Genomic DNA, 6,304 nt, shown 5'->3' on the forward strand with positions numbered 1-6,304 from the left:
CATGCTTCTAGAATTTTGGAGTAGGGATACTGATGCAACTGGCCCTGGCATATTACTGTATTTACACCCACTGCTGCAGGAGATGTCCTCTGTACCCCTCTACTAGGTGACACCCACAATGAGATTTGCCAAATGACCATAAAGTTCAGAAAAGCACATAGAATCATAGAATCATAGAATATCCCGAGTTGGAAGGGACCCATAAGGATCATCAAGTCCAACTCCTGGCACCGCACAGGTCTACCCAAAAGTTTAGACCATGTGACTAAGTGCACAGTCCAATCGCTTCTTAAATTCAGACAGGCTTGGTGCAGTGACTACTTCACTGGGAAGCCTGTTCCAGTGTGCAACCACCCTCTCGGTGAAGAACCTCTTCCTGATGTCCAGCCTAAACTTCCCCTGCCTCAGCTTAACACCGTTCCCGCGAGTCCTGTCACTGGTGATAACGGAGAATAGGTCACCTGCCTCTCCACTTCCCCTCGTGAGGAAGTTGTAGACTGCGATGAGGTCTCCCCTCAGCCTCCTCTTCTCCAGGCTGAACAGGCCCAGTGACCTCAGCCGCTCCTCATATGTCTTCCCCTCGAGGCCCTTCACCATCTTCATCGCCCTCCTCTGGACACTCTCGAATAGTTTAATGTCCTTTTTGTACTTAATATTCCATCCCTAAAGAATGTAAATTAGGAGAGCAATGTGCAGTGACACAGACAACACAGCAAATTACGAAAGATATATATATATATATATATATATTTACAGGGAAAAAAAATACCTTTAGTTTAAAAGAAAGAAAATAAAGAAAATCCAGAATGAACTTATAATTGAAGTTTAATTGTCACCTTCCATAAAAGTAAAAATGCATAAAAAGAAGCTTTAAGAGCAAGCAATCACAGTTAAAAAGCATAACATGAGCATCTGGTTCTTGCATATTATGGATGATATGTTAATATATGATCTAAACATCATCTCTAATGTTTTATAAACAAAGATAAATTAACAGGATCAATTTTCTTTAGCAAATATTCTCCACCTAACAGGATAATCTTTGAACATTAATAAAATAAACCACAAATCATATTTACTCTTGGGCTTACTCTCGTTGCATTTTAGCCTAGCTTGAGACAATATGGCAAACTCTATTAGCAAAAGCATAATTTACTTTTTTTCTCCAAAGAATTAGCTTTGTTTTAAGGTGGTTTTGCATAGATACAGTTGCTCTCAGAGTAAATGAATTAATGATAATTAATATTTACTTATTAAATTAACTAATTAAGCAATTAACTTAATCTGAGTTTTCCATAAGGTATGCACCCAATACTCTAAGCACACATGCATTAAAGATTAAAACCATTTTTCCATCTAACAAGAAGACATTTATTCGTAAAAGTGCATATGGGTATTATAAAGTCTCTACATGATTAGAACTATGAGGATTACATGTATGTGGTAATTCAAAACCAAGATGATTTCATGAATTAAGACTTTTCTTCAGAACAGTCACAAATACTGCAATGTAGTTTGTGGGTGGGAAGGCTATTCTACACATAGATATTTTTGACTCAAAATGCATTCACAGAGTACCGAGTATCTGTGTTTTGGGGGGAAGGAAATGGAATTTCCACTCCACTGAAAAATATTACTTTCTCGGTGAAACAGTACATAAATACCATCCAGCAAAACAACTGAAAAACCCTCACTTTCATGTAACTGTGCATATTTACATGATCACAACCAGCTGAAGACATGCTTGGAGCTTTTTTCCTCTCAGAGGAGATTTCTACTCCTCAGCTGATAAATTGGTCCATCTGATACATTTTCACTGAGAACTGTACAGTCAGTTACCAGGTTTCACCTGAAAAACAACACAAAACAAAACAAAAAAAAACATTCTCCAGAAAAGTAGTAGTTCCTCTAAATATAGCTATATATGCTTGTTGTCTCCTTTGGTATCAAATAGAAAAACATTGTATATGCTTGTGTTTTTTTTTTTTCATTCATGTGCCAACTTAAATTCTTAATGGTACAGTATAGCAAGGAAGCTGCTGACAGAAGTAAATGTTGCATGCCTTACTAGAAAGAGAGGGAAGAAGCGTCATTTCCAATGATGGTGTTTCATGATTGATTATATGTCTTAGAAATGTAAACAAACATGTAAACAAACATAAACAGCAACAAAATCCCCTGGAGTTGAGAGGATTCTTAAGGGATTGGAATATCTATCATGTCAGGAAAGGCTGAGAGAACTGACGCTGTTCAGCTTGAAGAAGAGAAGGCTCAGGGGGACCTTACCCATGTGTGTAAATACCTAATTGGAGGAAATGAAAATGAGGGAAGAAGATTTGGTGGAAACAAGTGATATAGCAAAAATGAATTAATAATAATTAAAAAATAATAATCGTAATGCATCTGATCACAAGAAAACACATTTTTACTGTGAGGGTGGCCAGCATGGGAACAAGTTGCCCGAAGAGGATGCGGAGTCTCCACCCTTGGAGATATTCAAAACCTCACCGGATACTGTCCTGTACAATGTCCTGAGTATTTTGATCAGGGAGTTGGGTTTGATGATCTGGAGAGGTCCCTTCCAGCCCTAACATTTCTTTAATTTTGTGATTATTTGAATTAGCTGTAGCGCAATGTGGCAAGTTTTATTTAGCTTGAAAATTTAAAACACTACAGCTGATTCTACAGAAATATTTTTCTGAAAACTTATTACTTCTTCTATTGGGTTTATGTGGCAAAGACTTGGCTGCAGGGGGGCTGCAGGGGTGGCTTCAGTGAGAAGAGCCGAGAAGCTGTCCCATGTCGGACCAGAGCCAGCTCCAGGCAGCTCCAAAGGGGACCTGCCACTGGACAGAGCCTATCGAATGAGTGATGTTGGTTGCACCTCTGTGAAAGTAGATTTGAGAAGAAAAAAAAAAAAAAAGAGAGAAAAAAAAAAATGTGCAACAGCAGCTGGGAGAGCAAGGAGTGGGAAGCAGCCCTGCAGATCCTAAGGTCAGTGCAGCAGGAGGGCAGGAGGTGCTCCAGGCACGCAGCAGCAGTTCCCCTGCGGCCTGTGGAGAGGCCCCTGGTGGAGCAGGCTGTCCCCCTGCAGCCCACGGGTCCCACACGGAGCAGATCTCCACGCTGCAGCCCGTGGAGGAGCCCCCGGTGGAGCAGGTGGATGTGGCCTGGAGGAGGCTGCGGCCCATGGAGAGCCCCCGCAGGAGCAGGCCCCGGGCCGGAGCTGCAGCCCGTGGAGAGGAGCCCACGCAGGAGCAGGGGGTCTGGGGGGAGCTGCCGCCCGTGGGGGACCCGTGCTGGAGCAGTTTGCTCCTGGGGGATGGACCCCGTGGGACGGAGCCGTGTGGGAGCAGTTCCTGAAGAGCTGCTGCCTGTGGGCAGCCCCCGCAGGCTCAGTTCGGGAAGGACGGCATCCCGTGGGAGGAACCCCATGGAGCAGGGGCAGAGAGGGACCGTGAAGGAGCGGTGGAGACTAATCATCAGGGACTGACCGCAGCCCCCATTACCCGTTCCCCTGTGCTGCTAGGGGTAAGGAGGTAAAATAGGGTGCTTGGGGGAAAGTGTGCTTAGTTTGTTGTTGTTTCTCACAGCTCTAGCTTGTTAGTAATAGGTAATAAATTTCATTAATCTCCCTATGCTGAGTCTGTTTTGCCCATGATGATTATTGCTGAGTGATCTCCCTGTCCTTATCCCAACCCTTGAGCCCTTTCCATTATATTTTCGCTTTCTCCTTTGAGGATGGAGAGTGAAAGAGTGGTTGTGGTGGTTTAGCTGACCCAGCTGACCGAGCTGGGTAAAAGCACCACATCTTTTTCCTCCTGATACCAACCTAGAAAAGAAGTTAGATAGATGGACTTTAGTATTCTTCAAAATGCCATGCCAAGGGAATGTTGTGGCAAACCTTAACTTTGAAGACAACTAGCTACAGTCTGTGGGGACTCTAATCCACCTCCTACTTTACAGAGTACTAAGGCTAGGAGGGAAAGACAAGCAAAATTCTCATAATGTCTTCAACTCTGTTGCCAAGATTAATCTCATAACTTTACAGAGACACAGTAGAGATATCTGAATTAGTAGGCCAGTGACTCTAACTCGCCTTTCCAGTAAGTGGTTGAAGTCACAGTTCTTTTCAAAGGGGAATTAATCCACCGTTCTCCATTTCTAATTTAAAGATTACCATACCCCAGCATAAAAGTCTGTGAGAAGATACTCAGGAATTATGTTGTATCATTTATATCAAGGGTCCTGCATGTTGTCATCCTGCATTCCACAGTGCTTTGTAAATGAAAAATAATGTGAAAAAAAATATCTTTAAGAAGTTCTTGCTGTGAGCTTCAGTCTTCTGTGAATTACTAGAAAAATACCAGCTAACTACTCCTTAGTTTTCTCCCTGTTTACCCAAATTTGCCTCACATTCTTTTTACTTAGGAAATCAAGCAGATAATTCTCTATAAGCCAGGCTCTCATTAAAAGATCTTGTTTTACCAAGAATCCAAAATAGGATTCATCAAATTTAACTGTAGATCTCTAGTACATAAACATCAGCATTTGAGCTAGGAATCTCAGTATAGCCAGGAGACCAGCTTCTACTCCAAGCTACCTGAAACCTCATATTTTCTAAGTAATTTCATTATTTTTTGTTTTCCTGAATATGTTATAATTAGTCTACACCTTCTTTTCCTAAATATTAAAAACAAACAAAAAAAAACCACTCCAAAGTAAAGAGCATTCCTCAGCAGCTCTGTCTGTCTATGAATAACTCTCTTATCCTACAGTCTTCCAAGGCATAAACATTGGGAGAATAGTGGAAGAGGAGACTCTAATGCTCTGCTACATATTTGCTGGTGAGTCCACCTCTACATACATAGATTAAACAGCAAAAAATATGGGGAGAATGATGTTAGGTACGAGGGAGTACATGACGTGACAAAGTTATCCATTCGATGTTGCATTTCTCCTCTCTATCTAAAATGTATGATATATTAAGAACTCGAGGTAGTTTCTATATGCTCTGTCTGACTGATGTTCCCTCTGATTAATACTAAATATACAGGTAGCTTCCTGTCCTCAGAGGAAGGAAGAAAAACAATTTTGACACTTCTGCTTGAATCTATCATAATTTGGGATAGCGCATCATGTATCAATACCTGTGTGAGGCTCTACAAGTCATATATTGATGAAGAGGAGCTGGCAAGCAAGATACCTGATAAATCTACCCTGAGTAAGATCAGAACCTCCAGACAGGAAGAGAGCAACAGTCATATGAGCGACTAAGGTTCAAAATGTATGATTCTGACTCTCCATCTTTGTGACGTTGTAACCCAAGATGATGGACATTCCACAAGCAGGCCTGTTTTCTTCTCTCATAGGAAAACAGCAACAGCTGTCTCTGAAGCAACCTACAAGAAACAGATAGTAATATGTTTTCAGTCATCCTTTTACCGAGAAAATTACAGTGTTCTGGACAGAGGAAGAAAGAGGCCATCTGTTATTCCTCTTGATGAAATGCTTAGTATGGGAACATTTTTTATGTTGGAAGGTGGCCTCAGAGACACAAAGCAGTTCTACCACACATCTGTCAGTCACTAAGGCGTTTCTTCAGCTACTGTCCCCTCCTCTCCTGATTACATTGGATTAATTTCTATTTCAGCTTGGTCTTTCATCCTTTTCATTCCTTTCCGTTCCTTTTTTTTTTTTTTTTTTAATCTGCCACTGTGAAGTGGCAAAGTGTCCTGTCAATTTGTAAATTATTTTATTTCAGATGATGTTCTTTACAAAAGATCACTTCTTTGTATATTGGTTTACTGTTGAAGGTTTCCTGTGTTTAACACAATTTTCAATGGAAGGCAAGCTGGATTTCTGACACAAAAATGAAAGTTTTCTGTTTGTAGCAAGACCATTTTTTCCACTTATTCTTTCATAACTCTGAAGGGAAAGCAGTATACCTCTGGACAGGTAGATACTGGTCCCCACATGAATGTCTGCAGAATTGTGTAGCAATGATTCTGACAGGGTTTTACAAAGAGTACCAAAAAAAAAAAAAAAAAAAAAGCAAACAACCAAAAATCAATCAAACAAAACCTCTTCAAAATCTCTAAGGTATGACAGAAAATTGCCTGAAGTTTACATTTTTTTAATGGTCTAGAAGAAACATATGCCACAGACAACTGTATCTAATTAATTTTAATTTTGTAAAAAATATTCTCCATCAGTAACACTCAGGTTCTATTATGAGTTAACAATATTCATTGCTAGCATAGTCCTAAATGTATATAGCATAACTCAGCACAATGCAAACAAC

General features: G+C 40.6%; 1 long non-coding RNA gene across 1 annotated transcript; it reads left to right on the forward strand.

The window, feature by feature from the left end:
- Positions 1 to 847: 847 nt before the first annotated feature.
- Positions 848 to 6,068, forward strand: LOC310895775. Its single transcript, XR_014580946.1, has 3 exons — positions 848 to 2,994; positions 4,779 to 4,847; positions 5,057 to 6,068. It is a non-coding gene; the product is annotated as an uncharacterized lncRNA (long non-coding RNA).
- The last annotated feature ends 236 nt before the right edge of the window (positions 6,069 to 6,304 follow it).

The sequence above is a fragment of the Anser anser genome, assembly GCF_964211835.1.
Source record: "Anser anser genome assembly, chromosome: 2".
Lineage (NCBI taxonomy): Eukaryota > Metazoa > Chordata > Aves > Anseriformes > Anatidae > Anser > Anser anser.